This window comes from Pleurodeles waltl, chromosome 10, assembly GCF_031143425.1.
Source record: "Pleurodeles waltl isolate 20211129_DDA chromosome 10, aPleWal1.hap1.20221129, whole genome shotgun sequence".
NCBI classification, from domain to species: domain Eukaryota; kingdom Metazoa; phylum Chordata; class Amphibia; order Caudata; family Salamandridae; genus Pleurodeles; species Pleurodeles waltl.
In genome coordinates this window covers 327,904,378-327,922,418 of record NC_090449.1, presented here as the reverse complement: position 1 = coordinate 327,922,418, position 18,041 = coordinate 327,904,378, and the positions used below count along the sequence as shown (strand labels likewise).

Here is an 18,041-nt window from a genome sequence, read left to right as displayed (position 1 = left end):
CCCGTGCCTTCATAGGTTCGATCTGTTTTTAAACAGGAGTATTTCTGCTTTCCACTCTTGTAAGATGCCATGGTGGAATGCATTGCATGCTTTCTACTGGTGTCGAGGCAGTTCGGCATGATGAAGGAGTGCGGGATTTCTTTCTAACTGCTTTTTTGTGTTGGAGCAGCACTTCTCGTTGGAACATGAAATGCACAGTGCTTCTCCAAAGTAATTGCAGGGCTGGTTTTGAAATCACCTCTTGGAATGAAAGTGATCCCAGTTCCTTTCTTCCAAAGGAAGAGATCCTGTCAGAAAGGCTCAGCTTTGAGCGTCATGAATATTGTCCCTTAGTCCTTGCATTCCAGTCCAAAGCATAGCCACATAAAGAAAGCAGGTGTGTCTGTTTCCAGTGCAGTGGTTCCAGTCCAATGCATAGCCACATGAAGCAAATAAGCAGGCATGTCTGTTTCTGTAGTGTAGTGGTTATCACGTTCGCCTTACACGCGAAAGGTCCCTGGTTCGAGGCCAGGCAGAAACAGCAAGTTGCTGTGCTTTATCACATTATTTGCATTTACCACCTCACCTGACAGGTAAATTGAAATTAAAGAGGCTTTGTCTATCCCTCTCCATCGTGAGGTACTACGCTCCAAGGGCATCGGTCTCAACTCACCAAGAGAAGACGATACACCTTACGGCAGTCAGTTGCTCCCTTTTTGACCTTTCCATTGAAGCCTGGGCCTACTGTGGTCAAGCCAGCCAAGGAAGGAAGGTATGAGAGCGAAAATGGCTTTCCTACCTTCACCAAGAACATACACCTTGAGCAAAGAAAGGGCCAGACTAACAAGGCCCTATCGCCACCGGCACATCATCTTTAGTGACGCCCCGGTGGCACTATGTACTGTGCCGTATTTACAAGACGCCGTTCAACCACGTTTTGTGGCTTAACACCACCTTGTAAATACGGCCCCTTCACACGCAGCCCTTTCCCTGGAAGGGGCGTGCAATGGGCGTTGCTCTGGGTGGGCCACTGCAACACCATAGCATTTTGATGCTGCTCCAGTTTTACGAGTTTTTGTAAATCTGTGGCAGCGCCAAAATCCAAGCGCCATACAATGGGTGTCGTTATAGTGGAGAAACGAGCAGAAATGTTTTCATTTCTCCTCATTTTTGCTCTTTCTATGTGTGCTGCACGAACATATCGCCACTGAAGATTTCTGTTGTGCAGGAAGGTGTGCCTTCCTGAACAAAAACAATTTCCCCCTCCACGCAGCCATCCTTGTACCATGGCGCAAGGATGGCTGCGTTGGTGCTCGGCAGCTAATTTAGAGCTGGCGCAGAGGGAAGCACAGGGGTGCGCTGTATTCTACTAAATACGGCGCTTCCCTGCATTTTGAAAATGACTGAGTGCGAGGCTGCCAAATTTGGCAGAGCGTCTCACTCAGTCATCCTCTTGTAATTATGGGCCAAAAGGTCTAAAGGATAGAGGCGTTTTATGTCATGTTCGATGACGACCATGGAAATGACTCTAGTCATATTGCAGAAGAGAGAACCATGTGCATTTTCTTGCCTTGCGATGTATTCGCCCACTCTCTGCCCTCAACCCTAGGAGCAGGGTCTGAGCAGTGGTGCTTCTGTGCCCTCGCTCGTTGGTGTCCGGGTCCAAATCCCCAACACACCCTTTTTAGCAGAAAACACACAAATTTTACTCAAAATACACAAAGCTTGAAGATTCCTCATTCCACTCAAAGCATTGTTGTGCAAAATATTTTTAGCCTCAGGAGAAAAAAAGGATCACCATGCCTTGGCTTCCTTCCTGCTTGCTTTCAGTGTGCTCTGTGTGATGCTTTCACAGGCTCTGGTTTCAGGCATTTAGGCATCAGATATTTGTCTCTACCCGCAGCTGTGACTTTTCAGTACATCTGAGTGTACGCTTGCTGGCTGACAACGCTGCAATTTTCACACTTACTCCTCGCTTTGCGAGCAACTGCTGATCAAGTATAGAGGCAATCGGGCAAACATATGAGGGGAATTTTGCTCCTTCAGTCAAGCCCTCATGCTTGTTTCTGTAGTGTAGTGGTTATCACGTTCGCCTAACACGCGAAAGGTCCCCGGTTCGAGACCGGGCAGAAACAATGGGCAGTGTCTGCTTTTGTGTTTGCTCCCTAAAAGCTTAGTCTCACTCAGGGATGGCCTTTAAAAACTTGTGACCTGTGTAAAACTTGTATTACTATTGCAGGCCGGTAAAAAGTTATCTGCATCTTTGCGTAGTCGTGCATGTGCCTGGTTTCTTATTCTGTTTTTTACTTTTTTTTTTCTTGGCCATGTTATATTGTGGGGCCTTTAAACCTGTCACCTTGATAGGAACATTGCAAGCGGCAGCATCGACAAGTGCAGACTGAGGAGTCAGACCTAAACACAGACTCAGCTGTCAGGATGGCCGAGTGGTCTAAGGCGGCAGCCTCAAGAGAGCTTGATCTTCAGTTAAGCTAAGCATCCTGGTTTGCTCATGTAGTTGTGGGTTCATATCGCACTTCTGATAGGTCTATTTTCTGCCCTTAAATCTTCCTCTGCTTGCACAGCCAGCTCCCCACAACACTATCTTTGCAAGCTGCTGTAGCATATGAAAAGAAATCCACCAACCCTCCGGCTGGGCCCTCAATCAGCATTCCATGTATTTCTGGAAGGGGCATCTCAGTCACGCCTTCTGTTAGAGCTGCACCTTATCACTGTAACTACCATGCTGGTTTCTACTTAAGCAGTTGATTCCATCGTTTGAAGTGAGGCTCTCCTGCCACTTTTGGGCAGAGAAGGCACTGCCCCTGCAACAACAACAGGCAGACAAGCTCAACCTGGGTTTCCTGGTTAGGTGGGCGGAGCAGAATGGCAATGGTCCCTCCTTGTGACTTGAAATTAACATGAAGAAGACAGAGAGGCAGCTGGGAGTAGGCAGTACCCATGCACCCCTGAACACTGTCTTGCGATTTTCACCCAATTCTGAAATGAGTCGGGAGGAAAGGAGGTGATTTTCCTATCGAAGGCCATTCTGGGAATTCAGCCACCCCGCGTCTCCCAGGTGAGTGTTTCAGGCCTGTGAGGCACTCATATAAATCTCGCCTGATCGAGCACTGAGCGAGCAATTGTGCTTGAATACAAGAGGCATGCTCCTCTGGCTCAGGCGCAAGAGATGGCAGGCCCTTCAGTGCTTCTGGTCTGGAAGTCTACGGTGCAAGGGCCCAGGTCCTGCGGAGGCGTACAACTACCAGAAAGGGTCTGCTTTTCTCATCAGCGCCACAGTTCAGCTTGCTAGCATAGGGCTTCTTGACTACCTCTTGCCTTGCTAGAGGCAAAAAAAAAACCCTTGGCACAAAACATCAATTGCTATGGCACGCTTAGAAGGAGAGTCTCCAAGTGGCCCTGCTTTTTCACAAAGACACTTCAGAAGATGTTTGAAAGGCTTTTGCAGCAGCAGGCTCGTTGGTCTAGGGGTATGATTCTCGCTTTGGGTGTGAGAGGTCCCGGGTTCAAATCCCGGACGAGCCCGTGCCTTCATAGGTTCGATCTGTTTTTAAACAGGAGTATTTCTGCTTTCCACTCTTGTAAGATGCCATGGTGGAATGCATTGCATGCTTTCTACTGGTGTCGAGGCAGTTCGGCATGATGAAGGAGTGCGGGATTTCTTTCTAACTGCTTTTTTGTGTTGGAGCAGCACTTCTCGTTGGAACATGAAATGCACAGTGCTTCTCCAAAGTAATTGCAGGGCTGGTTTTGAAATCACCTCTTGGAATGAAAGTGATCCCAGTTCCTTTCTTCCAAAGGAAGAGATCCTGTCAGAAAGGCTCAGCTTTGAGCGTCATGAATATTGTCCCTTAGTCCTTGCATTCCAGTCCAAAGCATAGCCACATAAAGAAAGCAGGTGTGTCTGTTTCCAGTGCAGTGGTTCCAGTCCAATGCATAGCCACATGAAGCAAATAAGCAGGCATGTCTGTTTCTGTAGTGTAGTGGTTATCACGTTCGCCTTACACGCGAAAGGTCCCTGGTTCGAGGCCAGGCAGAAACAGCAAGTTGCTGTGCTTTATCACATTATTTGCATTTACCACCTCACCTGACAGGTAAATTTAAATTAAAGAGGCTGTGTCTATCCCTCACCATCGTGAGGTACTACGCTCCAAGGGCATCGGTCTCAACTCACCAAGAGAAGACGATACACCTTACGGCAGTCAGTTGCTCCCTTTTTGACCTTTCCATTGAAGCCTGGGCCTACTGTGGTCAAGCCAGCCAAGGAAGGAAGGTATGAGAGCGAAAATGGCTTTCCTACCTTCACCAAGAACATACACCTTGAGCAAAGAAAGGGCCAGACTTACAAGGCCCTATCGCCACCGGCACATCATCTTTAGTGACGCCCCGGTGGCACTATGTACTGTGCCGTATTTACAAGACGCCGTTCAACCACGTTTTGTGGCTTAACACCACCTTGTAAATACGGCCCCTTCACACGCAGCCCTTTCCCTGGAAGGGGCGTGCAATGGGCGTTGCTCTGGGTGGGCCACTGCAACACCATAGCATTTTGATGCTGCTCCAGTTTTACGAGTTTTTGTAAATCTGTGGCAGCGCCAAAATCCAAGCGCCATACAATGGGTGTCGTTATAGTGGAGAAACGAGCAGAAATGTTTTCATTTCTCCTCATTTTTGCTCTTTCTATGTGTGCTGCACGAACATATCGCCACTGAAGATTTCTGTTGTGCAGGAAGGTGTGCCTTCCTGAACAAAAACAATTTCCCCCTCCACGCAGCCATCCTTGTACCATGGCGCAAGGATGGCTGCGTTGGTGCTCGGCAGCTAATTTAGAGCTGGCGCAGAGGGAAGCACAGGGGTGCGCTGTATTCTACTAAATACGGCGCTTCCCTGCATTTTGAAAATGACTGAGTGCGAGGCTGCCAAATTTGGCAGAGCGTCTCACTCAGTCATCCTCTTGTAATTATGGGCCAAAAGGTCTAAAGGATAGAGGCGTTTTATGTCATGTTCGATGACGACCATGGAAATGACTCTAGTCATATTGCAGAAGAGAGAACCATGTGCATTTTCTTGCCTTGCGATGTATTCGCCCACTCTCTGCCCTCAACCCTAGGAGCAGGGTCTGAGCAGTGGTGCTTCTGTGCCCTCGCTCGTTGGTGTCCGGGTCCAAATCCCCAACACACCCTTTTTAGCAGAAAACACACAAATTTTACTCAAAATACACAAAGCTTGAAGATTCCTCATTCCACTCAAAGCATTGTTGTGCAAAATATTTTTAGCCTCAGGAGAAAAAAAGGATCACCATGCCTTGGCTTCCTTCCTGCTTGCTTTCAGTGTGCTCTGTGTGATGCTTTCACAGGCTCTGGTTTCAGGCATTTAGGCATCAGATATTTGTCTCTACCCGCAGCTGTGACTTTTCAGTACATCTGAGTGTACGCTTGCTGGCTGACAACGCTGCAATTTTCACACTTACTCCTCGCTTTGCGAGCAACTGCTGATCAAGTATAGAGGCAATCGGGCAAACATATGAGGGGAATTTTGCTCCTTCAGTCAAGCCCTCATGCTTGTTTCTGTAGTGTAGTGGTTATCACGTTTGCCTAACACGCGAAAGGTCCCCGGTTCGAGACCGGGCAGAAACAATGGGCAGTGTCTGCTTTTGTGTTTGCTCCCTAAAAGCTTAGTCTCACTCAGGGATGGCCTTTAAAAACTTGTGACCTGTGTAAAACTTGTATTACTATTGCAGGCCGGTAAAAAGTTATCTGCATCTTTGCGTAGTCGTGCATGTGCCTGGTTTCTTATTCTGTTTTTTACTTTTTTTTTTCTTGGCCATGTTATATTGTGGGGCCTTTAAACCTGTCACCTTGATAGGAACATTGCAAGCGGCAGCATCGACAAGTGCAGACTGAGGAGTCAGACCTAAACACAGACTCAGCTGTCAGGATGGCCGAGTGGTCTAAGGCGGCAGCCTCAAGAGAGCTTGATCTTCAGTTAAGCTAAGCATCCTGGTTTGCTCATGTAGTTGTGGGTTCATATCGCACTTCTGATAGGTCTATTTTCTGCCCTTAAATCTTCCTCTGCTTGCACAGCCAGCTCCCCACAACACTATCTTTGCAAGCTGCTGTAGCATATGAAAAGAAATCCACCAACCCTCCGGCTGGGCCCTCAATCAGCATTCCATGTATTTCTGGAAGGGGCATCTCAGTCACGCCTTCTGTTAGAGCTGCACCTTATCACTGTAACTACCATGCTGGTTTCTACTTAAGCAGTTGATTCCATCGTTTGAAGTGAGGCTCTCCTGCCACTTTTGGGCAGAGAAGGCACTGCCCCTGCAACAACAACAGGCAGACAAGCTCAACCTGGGTTTCCTGGTTAGGTGGGCGGAGCAGAATGGCAATGGTCCCTCCTTGTGACTTGAAATTAACATGAAGAAGACAGAGAGGCAGCTGGGAGTAGGCAGTACCCATGCACCCCTGAACACTGTCTTGCGATTTTCACCCAATTCTGAAATGAGTCGGGAGGAAAGGAGGTGATTTTCCTATCGAAGGCCATTCTGGGAATTCAGCCACCCCGCGTCTCCCAGGTGAGTGTTTCAGGCCTGTGAGGCACTCATATAAATCTCGCCTGATCGAGCACTGAGCGAGCAATTGTGCTTGAATACAAGAGGCATGCTCCTCTGGCTCAGGCGCAAGAGATGGCAGGCCCTTCAGTGCTTCTGGTCTGGAAGTCTACGGTGCAAGGGCCCAGGTCCTGCGGAGGCGTACAACTACCAGAAAGGGTCTGCTTTTCTCATCAGCGCCACAGTTCAGCTTGCTAGCATAGGGCTTCTTGACTACCTCTTGCCTTGCTAGAGGCAAAAAAAAAACCCTTGGCACAAAACATCAATTGCTATGGCACGCTTAGAAGGAGAGTCTCCAAGTGGCCCTGCTTTTTCACAAAGACACTTCAGAAGATGTTTGAAAGGCTTTTGCAGCAGCAGGCTCGTTGGTCTAGGGGTATGATTCTCGCTTTGGGTGTGAGAGGTCCCGGGTTCAAATCCCAGACGAGCCCGTGCCTTCATAGGTTCGATCTGTTTTTAAACAGGAGTATTTCTGCTTTCCACTCTTGTAAGATGCCATGGTGGAATGCATTGCATGCTTTCTACTGGTGTCGAGGCAGTTCGGCATGATGAAGGAGTGCGGGATTTCTTTCTAACTGCTTTTTTGTGTTGGAGCAGCACTTCTCGTTGGAACATGAAATGCACAGTGCTTCTCCAAAGTAATTGCAGGGCTGGTTTTGAAATCACCTCTTGGAATGAAAGTGATCCCAGTTCCTTTCTTCCAAAGGAAGAGATCCTGTCAGAAAGGCTCAGCTTTGAGCGTCATGAATATTGTCCCTTAGTCCTTGCATTCCAGTCCAAAGCATAGCCACATAAAGAAAGCAGGTGTGTCTGTTTCCAGTGCAGTGGTTCCAGTCCAATGCATAGCCACATGAAGCAAATAAGCAGGCATGTCTGTTTCTGTAGTGTAGTGGTTATCACGTTCGCCTTACACGCGAAAGGTCCCTGGTTCGAGGCCAGGCAGAAACAGCAAGTTGCTGTGCTTTATCACATTATTTGCATTTACCACCTCACCTGACAGGTAAATTGAAATTAAAGAGGCTGTGTCTATCCCTCACCATCGTGAGGTACTACGCTCCAAGGGCATCGGTCTCAACTCACCAAGAGAAGACGATACACCTTACGGCAGTCAGTTGCTCCCTTTTTGACCTTTCCATTGAAGCCTGGGCCTACTGTGGTCAAGCCAGCCAAGGAAGGAAGGTATGAGAGCGAAAATGGCTTTCCTACCTTCACCAAGAACATACACCTTGAGCAAAGAAAGGGCCAGACTTACAAGGCCCTATCGCCACCGGCACATCATCTTTAGTGACGCCCCGGTGGCACTATGTACTGTGCCGTATTTACAAGACGCCGTTCAACCACGTTTTGTGGCTTAACACCACCTTGTAAATACGGCCCCTTCACACGCAGCCCTTTCCCTGGAAGGGGCGTGCAATGGGCGTTGCTCTGGGTGGGCCACTGCAACACCATAGCATTTTGATGCTGCTCCAGTTTTACGAGTTTTTGTAAATCTGTGGAAGCGCCAAAATCCAAGCGCCATACAATGGGTGTCGTTATAGTGGAGAAACGAGCAGAAATGTTTTCATTTCTCCTCATTTTTGCTCTTTCTATGTGTGCTGCACGAACATATCGCCACTGAAGATTTCTGTTGTGCAGGAAGGTGTGCCTTCCTGAACAAAAACAATTTCCCCCTCCACGCAGCCATCCTTGTACCATGGCGCAAGGATGGCTGCGTTGGTGCTCGGCAGCTAATTTAGAGCTGGCGCAGAGGGAAGCACAGGGGTGCGCTGTATTCTACTAAATACGGCGCTTCCCTGCATTTTGAAAATGACTGAGTGCGAGGCTGCCAAATTTGGCAGAGCGTCTCACTCAGTCATCCTCTTGTAATTATGGGCCAAAAGGTCTAAAGGATAGAGGCGTTTTATGTCATGTTCGATGACGACCATGGAAATGACTCTAGTCATATTGCAGAAGAGAGAACCATGTGCATTTTCTTGCCTTGCGATGTATTCGCCCACTCTCTGCCCTCAACCCTAGGAGCAGGGTCTGAGCAGTGGTGCTTCTGTGCCCTCGCTCGTTGGTGTCCGGGTCCAAATCCCCAACACACCCTTTTTAGCAGAAAACACACAAATTTTACTCAAAATACACAAAGCTTGAAGATTCCTCATTCCACTCAAAGCATTGTTGTGCAAAATATTTTTAGCCTCAGGAGAAAAAAAGGATCACCATGCCTTGGCTTCCTTCCTGCTTGCTTTCAGTGTGCTCTGTGTGATGCTTTCACAGGCTCTGGTTTCAGGCATTTAGGCATCAGATATTTGTCTCTACCCGCAGCTGTGACTTTTCAGTACATCTGAGTGTACGCTTGCTGGCTGACAACGCTGCAATTTTCACACTTACTCCTCGCTTTGCGAGCAACTGCTGATCAAGTATAGAGGCAATCGGGCAAACATATGAGGGGAATTTTGCTCCTTCAGTCAAGCCCTCATGCTTGTTTCTGTAGTGTAGTGGTTGTCACGTTCGCCTAACACGCGAAAGGTCCCCGGTTCGAGACCGGGCAGAAACAATGGGCAGTGTCTGCTTTTGTGTTTGCTCCCTAAAAGCTTAGTCTCACTCAGGGATGGCCTTTAAAAACTTGTGACCTGTGTAAAACTTGTATTACTATTGCAGGCCGGTAAAAAGTTATCTGCATCTTTGCGTAGTCGTGCATGTGCCTGGTTTCTTATTCTGTTTTTTACTTTTTTTTTTCTTGGCCATGTTATATTGTGGGGCCTTTAAACCTGTCACCTTGATAGGAACATTGCAAGCGGCAGCATCGACAAGTGCAGACTGAGGAGTCAGACCTAAACACAGACTCAGCTGTCAGGATGGCCGAGTGGTCTAAGGCGGCAGCCTCAAGAGAGCTTGATCTTCAGTTAAGCTAAGCATCCTGGTTAGCTCATGTAGTTGTGGGTTCATATCGCACTTCTGATAGGTCTATTTTCTGCCCTTAAATCTTCCTCTGCTTGCACAGCCAGCTCCCCACAACACTATCTTTGCAAGCTGCTGTAGCATATGAAAAGAAATCCACCAACCCTCCGGCTGGGCCCTCAATCAGCATTCCATGTATTTCTGGAAGGGGCATCTCAGTCACGCCTTCTGTTAGAGCTGCACCTTATCACTGTAACTACCATGCTGGTTTCTACTTAAGCAGTTGATTCCATCGTTTGAAGTGAGGCTCTCCTGCCACTTTTGGGCAGAGAAGGCACTGCCCCTGCAACAACAACAGGCAGACAAGCTCAACCTGGGTTTCCTGGTTAGGTGGGCGGAGCAGAATGGCAATGGTCCCTCCTTGTGACTTGAAATTAACATGAAGAAGACAGAGAGGCAGCTGGGAGTAGGCAGTACCCATGCACCCCTGAACACTGTCTTGCGATTTTCACCCAATTCTGAAATGAGTCGGGAGGAAAGGAGGTGATTTTCCTATCGAAGGCCATTCTGGGAATTCAGCCACCCCGCGTCTCCCAGGTGAGTGTTTCAGGCCTGTGAGGCACTCATATAAATCTCGCCTGATCGAGCACTGAGCGAGCAATTGTGCTTGAATACAAGAGGCATGCTCCTCTGGCTCAGGCGCAAGAGATGGCAGGCCCTTCAGTGCTTCTGGTCTGGAAGTCTACGGTGCAAGGGCCCAGGTCCTGCGGAGGCGTACAACTACCAGAAAGGGTCTGCTTTTCTCATCAGCGCCACAGTTCAGCTTGCTAGCATAGGGCTTCTTGACTACCTCTTGCCTTGCTAGAGGCAAAAAAAAAACCCTTGGCACAAAACATCAATTGCTATGGCACGCTTAGAAGGAGAGTCTCCAAGTGGCCCTGCTTTTTCACAAAGACACTTCAGAAGATGTTTGAAAGGCTTTTGCAGCAGCAGGCTCGTTGGTCTAGGGGTATGATTCTCGCTTTGGGTGTGAGAGGTCCCGGGTTCAAATCCCGGACGAGCCCGTGCCTTCATAGGTTCGATCTGTTTTTAAACAGGAGTATTTCTGCTTTCCACTCTTGTAAGATGCCATGGTGGAATGCATTGCATGCTTTCTACTGGTGTCGAGGCAGTTCGGCATGATGAAGGAGTGCGGGATTTCTTTCTAACTGCTTTTTTGTGTTGGAGCAGCACTTCTCGTTGGAACATGAAATGCACAGTGCTTCTCCAAAGTAATTGCAGGGCTGGTTTTGAAATCACCTCTTGGAATGAAAGTGATCCCAGTTCCTTTCTTCCAAAGGAAGAGATCCTGTCAGAAAGGCTCAGCTTTGAGCGTCATGAATATTGTCCCTTAGTCCTTGCATTCCAGTCCAAAGCATAGCCACATAAAGAAAGCAGGTGTGTCTGTTTCCAGTGCAGTGGTTCCAGTCCAATGCATAGCCACATGAAGCAAATAAGCAGGCATGTCTGTTTCTGTAGTGTAGTGGTTATCACGTTCGCCTTACACGCGAAAGGTCCCTGGTTCGAGGCCAGGCAGAAACAGCAAGTTGCTGTGCTTTATCACATTATTTGCATTTACCACCTCACCTGACAGGTAAATTGAAATTAAAGAGGCTGTGTCTATCCCTCACCATCGTGAGGTACTACGCTCCAAGGGCATCGGTCTCAACTCACCAAGAGAAGACGATACACCTTACGGCAGTCAGTTGCTCCCTTTTTGACCTTTCCATTGAAGCCTGGGCCTACTGTGGTCAAGCCAGCCAAGGAAGGAAGGTATGAGAGCGAAAATGGCTTTCCTACCTTCACCAAGAACATACACCTTGAGCAAAGAAAGGGCCAGACTTACAAGGCCCTATCGCCACCGGCACATCATCTTTAGTGACGCCCCGGTGGCACTATGTACTGTGCCGTATTTACAAGACGCCGTTCAACCACGTTTTGTGGCTTAACACCACCTTGTAAATACGGCCCCTTCACACGAAGCCCTTTCCCTGGAAGGGGCGTGCAATGGGCGTTGCTCTGGGTGGGCCACTGCAACACCATAGCATTTTGATGCTGCTCCAGTTTTGCGAGTTTTTGTAAATCTGTGGCAGCGCCAAAATCCAAGCGCCATACAATGGGTGTCGTTATAGTGGAGAAACGAGCAGAAATGTTTTCATTTCTCCTCATTTTTGCTCTTTCTATGTGTGCTGCACGAACATATCGCCACTGAAGATTTCTGTTGTGCAGGAAGGTGTGCCTTCCTGAACAAAAACAATTTCCCCCTCCACGCAGCCATCCTTGTACCATGGCGCAAGGATGGCTGCGTTGGTGCTCGGCAGCTAATTTAGAGCTGGCGCAGAGGGAAGCACAGGGGTGCGCTGTATTCTACTAAATACGGCGCTTCCCTGCATTTTGAAAATGACTGAGTGCGAGGCTGCCAAATTTGGCAGAGCGTCTCACTCAGTCATCCTCTTGTAATTATGGGCCAAGAGGTCTAAAGGATAGAGGCGTTTTATGTCATGTTCGATGACGACCATGGAAATGACTCTAGTCATATTGCAGAAGAGAGAACCATGTGCATTTTCTTGCCTTGCGATGTATTCGCCCACTCTCTGCCCTCAACCCTAGGAGCAGGGTCTGAGCAGTGGTGCTTCTGTGCCCTCGCTCGTTGGTGTCCGGGTCCAAATCCCCAACACACCCTTTTTAGCAGAAAACACACAAATTTTACTCAAAATACACAAAGCTTGAAGATTCCTCATTCCACTCAAAGCATTGTTGTGCAAAATATTTTTAGCCTCAGGAGAAAAAAAGGATCACCATGCCTTGGCTTCCTTCCTGCTTGCTTTCAGTGTGCTCTGTGTGATGCTTTCACAGGCTCTGGTTTCAGGCATTTAGGCATCAGATATTTGTCTCTACCCGCAGCTGTGACTTTTCAGTACATCTGAGTGTACGCTTGCTGGCTGACAACGCTGCAATTTTCACACTTACTCCTCGCTTTGCGAGCAACTGCTGATCAAGTATAGAGGCAATCGGGCAAACATATGAGGGGAATTTTGCTCCTTCAGTCAAGCCCTCATGCTTGTTTCTGTAGTGTAGTGGTTATCACGTTCGCCTAACACGCGAAAGGTCCCCGGTTCGAGACCGGGCAGAAACAATGGGCAGTGTCTGCTTTTGTGTTTGCTCCCTAAAAGCTTAGTCTCACTCAGGGATGGCCTTTAAAAACTTGTGACCTGTGTAAAACTTGTATTACTATTGCAGGCCGGTAAAAAGTTATCTGCATCTTTGCGTAGTCGTGCATGTGCCTGGTTTCTTATTCTGTTTTTTACTTTTTTTTTTCTTGGCCATGTTATATTGTGGGGCCTTTAAACCTGTCACCTTGATAGGAACATTGCAAGCGGCAGCATCGACAAGTGCAGACTGAGGAGTCAGACCTAAACACAGACTCAGCTGTCAGGATGGCCGAGTGGTCTAAGGCGGCAGCCTCAAGAGAGCTTGATCTTCAGTTAAGCTAAGCATCCTGGTTTGCTCATGTAGTTGTGGGTTCATATCGCACTTCTGATAGGTCTATTTTCTGCCCTTAAATCTTCCTCTGCTTGCACAGCCAGCTCCCCACAACACTATCTTTGCAAGCTGCTGTAGCATATGAAAAGAAATCCACCAACCCTCCGGCTGGGCCCTCAATCAGCATTCCATGTATTTCTGGAAGGGGCATCTCAGTCACGCCTTCTGTTAGAGCTGCACCTTATCACTGTAACTACCATGCTGGTTTCTACTTAAGCAGTTGATTCCATCGTTTGAAGTGAGGCTCTCCTGCCACTTTTGGGCAGAGAAGGCACTGCCCCTGCAACAACAACAGGCAGACAAGCTCAACCTGGGTTTCCTGGTTAGGTGGGCGGAGCAGAATGGCAATGGTCCCTCCTTGTGACTTGAAATTAACATGAAGAAGACAGAGAGGCAGCTGGGAGTAGGCAGTACCCATGCACCCCTGAACACTGTCTTGCGATTTTCACCCAATTCTGAAATGAGTCGGGAGGAAAGGAGGTGATTTTCCTATCGAAGGCCATTCTGGGAATTCAGCCACCCCGCGTCTCCCAGGTGAGTGTTTCAGGCCTGTGAGGCACTCATATAAATCTCGCCTGATCGAGCACTGAGCGAGCAATTGTGCTTGAATACAAGAGGCATGCTCCACTGGCTCAGGCGCAAGAGATGGCAGGCCCTTCAGTGCTTCTGGTCTGGAAGTCTACGGTGCAAGGGCCCAGGTCCTGCGGAGGCGTACAACTACCAGAAAGGGTCTGCTTTTCTCATCAGCGCCACAGTTCAGCTTGCTAGCATAGGGCTTCTTGACTACCTCTTGCCTTGCTAGAGGCAAAAAAAAACCCCTTGGCACAAAACATCAATTGCTATGGCACGCTTAGAAGGAGAGTCTCCAAGTGGCCCTGCTTTTTCACAAAGACACTTCAGAAGATGTTTGAAAGGCTTTTGCAGCAGCAGGCTCGTTGGTCTAGGGGTATGATTCTCGCTTTGGGTGTGAGAGGTCCCGGGTTCAAATCCCGGACGAGCCCGTGCCTTCATAGGTTCGATCTGTTTTTAAACAGGAGTATTTCTGCTTTCCACTCTTGTAAGATGCCATGGTGGAATGCATTGCATGCTTTCTACTGGTGTCGAGGCAGTTCGGCATGATGAAGGAGTGCGGGATTTCTTTCTAACTGCTTTTTTGTGTTGGAGCAGCACTTCTCGTTGGAACATGAAATGCACAGTGCTTCTCCAAAGTAATTGCAGGGCTGGTTTTGAAATCACCTCTTGGAATGAAAGTGATCCCAGTTCCTTTCTTCCAAAGGAAGAGATCCTGTCAGAAAGGCTCAGCTTTGAGCGTCATGAATATTGTCCCTTAGTCCTTGCATTCCAGTCCAAAGCATAGCCACATAAAGAAAGCAGGTGTGTCTGTTTCCAGTGCAGTGGTTCCAGTCCAATGCATAGCCACATGAAGCAAATAAGCAGGCATGTCTGTTTCTGTAGTGTAGTGGTTATCACGTTCGCCTTACACGCGAAAGGTCCCTGGTTCGAGGCCAGGCAGAAACAGCAAGTTGCTGTGCTTTATCACATTATTTGCATTTACCACCTCACCTGACAGGTAAATTGAAATTAAAGAGGCTGTGTCTATCCCTCACCATCGTGAGGTACTACGCTCCAAGGGCATCGGTCTCAACTCACCAAGAGAAGACGATACACCTTACGGCAGTCAGTTGCTCCCTTTTTGACCTTTCCATTGAAGCCTGGGCCTACTGTGGTCAAGCCAGCCAAGGAAGGAAGGTATGAGAGCGAAAATGGCTTTCCTACCTTCACCAAGAACATACACCTTGAGCAAAGAAAGGGCCAGACTTACAAGGCCCTATCGCCACCGGCACATCATCTTTAGTGACGCCCCGGTGGCACTATGTACTGTGCCGTATTTACAAGACGCCGTTCAACCACGTTTTGTGGCTTAACACCACCTTGTAAATACGGCCCCTTCACACGCAGCCCTTTCCCTGGAAGGGGCGTGCAATGGGCGTTGCTCTGGGTGGGCCACTGCAACACCATAGCATTTTGATGCTGCTCCAGTTTTACGAGTTTTTGTAAATCTGTGGCAGCGCCAAAATCCAAGCGCCATACAATGGGTGTCGTTATAGTGGAGAAACGAGCAGAAATGTTTTCATTTCTCCTCATTTTTGCTCTTTCTATGTGTGCTGCACGAACATATCGCCACTGAAGATTTCTGTTGTGCAGGAAGGTGTGCCTTCCTGAACAAAAACAATTTCCCCCTCCACGCAGCCATCCTTGTACCATGGCGCAAGGATGGCTGCGTTGGTGCTCGGCAGCTAATTTAGAGCTGGCGCAGAGGGAAGCACAGGGGTGCGCTGTATTCTACTAAATACGGCGCTTCCCTGCATTTTGAAAATGACTGAGTGCGAGGCTGCCAAATTTGGCAGAGCGTCTCACTCAGTCATCCTCTTGTAATTATGGGCCAAAAGGTCTAAAGGATAGAGGCGTTTTATGTCATGTTCGATGACGACCATGGAAATGACTCTAGTCATATTGCAGAAGAGAGAACCATGTGCATTTTCTTGCCTTGCGATGTATTCGCCCACTCTCTGCCCTCAACCCTAGGAGCAGGGTCTGAGCAGTGGTGCTTCTGTGCCCTCGCTCGTTGGTGTCCGGGTCCAAATCCCCAACACACCCTTTTTAGCAGAAAACACACAAATTTTACTCAAAATACACAAAGCTTGAAGATTCCTCATTCCACTCAAAGCATTGTTGTGCAAAATATTTTTAGCCTCAGGAGAAAAAAAGGATCACCATGCCTTGGCTTCCTTCCTGCTTGCTTTCAGTGTGCTCTGTGTGATGCTTTCACAGGCTCTGGTTTCAGGCATTTAGGCATCAGATATTTGTCTCTACCCGCAGCTGTGACTTTTCAGTACATCTGAGTGTACGCTTGCTGGCTGACAACGCTGCAATTTTCACACTTACTCCTCGCTTTGCGAGCAACTGCTGATCAAGTATAGAGGCAATCGGGCAAACATATGAGGGGAATTTTGCTCCTTCAGTCAAGCCCTCATGCTTGTTTCTGTAGTGTAGTGGTTGTCACGTTCGCCTAACACGCGAAAGGTCCCCGGTTCGAGACCGGGCAGAAACAATGGGCAGTGTCTGCTTTTGTGTTTGCTCCCTAAAAGCTTAGTCTCACTCAGGGATGGCCTTTAAAAACTTGTGACCTGTGTAAAACTTGTATTACTATTGCAGGCCGGTAAAAAGTTATCTGCATCTTTGCGTAGTCGTGCATGTGCCTGGTTTCTTATTCTGTTTTTTACTTTTTTTTTTCTTGGCCATGTTATATTGTGGGGCCTTTAAACCTGTCACCTTGATAGGAACATTGCAAGCGGCAGCATCGACAAGTGCAGACTGAGGAGTCAGACCTAAACACAGACTCAGCTGTCAGGATGGCCGAGTGGTCTAAGGCGGCAGCCTCAAGAGAGCTTGATCTTCAGTTAAGCTAAGCATCCTGGTTTGCTCATGTAGTTGTGGGTTCATATCGCACTTCTGATAGGTCTATTTTCTGCCCTTAAATCTTCCTCTGCTTGCACAGCCAGCTCCCCACAACACTATCTTTGCAAGCTGCTGTAGCATATGAAAAGAAATCCACCAACCCTCCGGCTGGGCCCTCAATCAGCATTCCATGTATTTCTGGAAGGGGCATCTCAGTCACGCCTTCTGTTAGAGCTGCACCTTATCACTGTAACTACCATGCTGGTTTCTACTTAAGCAGTTGATTCCATCGTTTGAAGTGAGGCTCTCCTGCCACTTTTGGGCAGAGAAGGCACTGCCCCTGCAACAACAACAGGCAGACAAGCTCAACCTGGGTTTCCTGGTTAGGTGGGCGGAGCAGAATGGCAATGGTCCCTCCTTGTGACTTGAAATTAACATGAAGAAGACAGAGAGGCAGCTGGGAGTAGGCAGTACCCATGCACCCCTGAACACTGTCTTGCGATTTTCACCCAATTCTGAAATGAGTCGGGAGGAAAGGAGGTGATTTTCCTATCGAAGGCCATTCTGGGAATTCAGCCACCCCGCGTCTCCCAGGTGAGTGTTTCAGGCCTGTGAGGCACTCATATAAATCTCGCCTGATCGAGCACTGAGCGAGCAATTGTGCTTGAATACAAGAGGCATGCTCCTCTGGCTCAGGCGCAAGAGATGGCAGGCCCTTCAGTGCTTCTGGTCTGGAAGTCTATGGTGCAAGGGCCCAGGTCCTGCGGAGGCGTACAACTACCAGAAAGGGTCTGCTTTTCTCATCAGCGCCACAGTTCAGCTTGCTAGCATAGGGCTTCTTGACTACCTCTTGCCTTGCTAGAGGCAAAAAAAAACCCCTTGGCACAAAACATCAATTGCTATGGCACGCTTAGAAGGAGAGTCTCCAAGTGGCCCTGCTTTTTCACAAAGACACTTCAGAAGATGTTTGAAAGGCTTTTGCAGCAGCAGGCTCGTTGGTCTAGGGGTATGATTCTCGCTTTGGGTGTGAGAGGTCCCGGGTTCAAATCCCGGACGAGCCCGTGCCTTCATAGGTTCGATCTGTTTTTAAACAGGAGTATTTCTGCTTTCCACTCTTGTAAGATGCCATGGTGGAATGCATTGCATGCTTTCTACTGGTGTCGAGGCAGTTCGGCATGATGAAGGAGTGCGGGATTTCTTTCTAACTGCTTTTTTGTGTTGGAGCAGCACTTCTCGTTGGAACATGAAATGCACAGTGCTTCTCCAAAGTAATTGCAGGGCTGGTTTTGAAATCACCTCTTGGAATGAAAGTGATCCCAGTTCCTTTCTTCCAAAGGAAGAGATCCTGTCAGAAAGGCTCAGCTTTGAGCGTCATGAATATTGTCCCTTAGTCCTTGCATTCCAGTCCAAAGCATAGCCACATAAAGAAAGCAGGTGTGTCTGTTTCCAGTGCAGTGGTTCCAGTCCAATGCATAGCCACATGAAGCAAATAAGCAGGCATGTC

At 48.3% G+C, this 18,041-nt stretch overlaps 14 non-coding genes across 14 annotated transcripts; all 14 read left to right on the top strand.

Annotated features, from left to right (window-relative positions):
• The first annotated feature begins 447 nt into the window (after positions 1 to 447).
• On the top strand, positions 448 to 520 carry TRNAV-UAC (transfer RNA valine (anticodon UAC)). The gene has a single exon. It is a non-coding gene; the product is annotated as a tRNA-Val (tRNA).
• Positions 521 to 2,041: 1,521 nt separating this feature from the next.
• TRNAV-AAC (transfer RNA valine (anticodon AAC)) lies at positions 2,042 to 2,114 on the top strand. The gene has a single exon. It is a non-coding gene; the product is annotated as a tRNA-Val (tRNA).
• Positions 2,115 to 3,450: 1,336 nt separating this feature from the next.
• On the top strand, positions 3,451 to 3,522 carry TRNAP-UGG (transfer RNA proline (anticodon UGG)). The gene has a single exon. It is a non-coding gene; the product is annotated as a tRNA-Pro (tRNA).
• Positions 3,523 to 3,966: 444 nt separating this feature from the next.
• Positions 3,967 to 4,039, top strand: TRNAV-UAC (transfer RNA valine (anticodon UAC)). Its single transcript has one exon. It is a non-coding gene; the product is annotated as a tRNA-Val (tRNA).
• A 1,521-nt stretch (positions 4,040 to 5,560) lies between these two features.
• On the top strand, positions 5,561 to 5,633 carry TRNAV-AAC (transfer RNA valine (anticodon AAC)). Its single transcript has one exon. It is a non-coding gene; the product is annotated as a tRNA-Val (tRNA).
• A 1,852-nt stretch (positions 5,634 to 7,485) lies between these two features.
• On the top strand, positions 7,486 to 7,558 carry TRNAV-UAC (transfer RNA valine (anticodon UAC)). The gene has a single exon. It is a non-coding gene; the product is annotated as a tRNA-Val (tRNA).
• A 1,521-nt stretch (positions 7,559 to 9,079) lies between these two features.
• On the top strand, positions 9,080 to 9,152 carry TRNAV-AAC (transfer RNA valine (anticodon AAC)). The gene has a single exon. It is a non-coding gene; the product is annotated as a tRNA-Val (tRNA).
• Positions 9,153 to 10,488: 1,336 nt separating this feature from the next.
• TRNAP-UGG (transfer RNA proline (anticodon UGG)) lies at positions 10,489 to 10,560 on the top strand. Its single transcript has one exon. It is a non-coding gene; the product is annotated as a tRNA-Pro (tRNA).
• Positions 10,561 to 11,004: 444 nt separating this feature from the next.
• On the top strand, positions 11,005 to 11,077 carry TRNAV-UAC (transfer RNA valine (anticodon UAC)). The gene has a single exon. It is a non-coding gene; the product is annotated as a tRNA-Val (tRNA).
• A 1,521-nt stretch (positions 11,078 to 12,598) lies between these two features.
• On the top strand, positions 12,599 to 12,671 carry TRNAV-AAC (transfer RNA valine (anticodon AAC)). The gene has a single exon. It is a non-coding gene; the product is annotated as a tRNA-Val (tRNA).
• A 1,336-nt stretch (positions 12,672 to 14,007) lies between these two features.
• On the top strand, positions 14,008 to 14,079 carry TRNAP-UGG (transfer RNA proline (anticodon UGG)). Its single transcript has one exon. It is a non-coding gene; the product is annotated as a tRNA-Pro (tRNA).
• Positions 14,080 to 14,523: 444 nt separating this feature from the next.
• Positions 14,524 to 14,596, top strand: TRNAV-UAC (transfer RNA valine (anticodon UAC)). Its single transcript has one exon. It is a non-coding gene; the product is annotated as a tRNA-Val (tRNA).
• Positions 14,597 to 16,117: 1,521 nt separating this feature from the next.
• TRNAV-AAC (transfer RNA valine (anticodon AAC)) lies at positions 16,118 to 16,190 on the top strand. The gene has a single exon. It is a non-coding gene; the product is annotated as a tRNA-Val (tRNA).
• Positions 16,191 to 17,526: 1,336 nt separating this feature from the next.
• Positions 17,527 to 17,598, top strand: TRNAP-UGG (transfer RNA proline (anticodon UGG)). The gene has a single exon. It is a non-coding gene; the product is annotated as a tRNA-Pro (tRNA).
• The last annotated feature ends 443 nt before the right edge of the window (positions 17,599 to 18,041 follow it).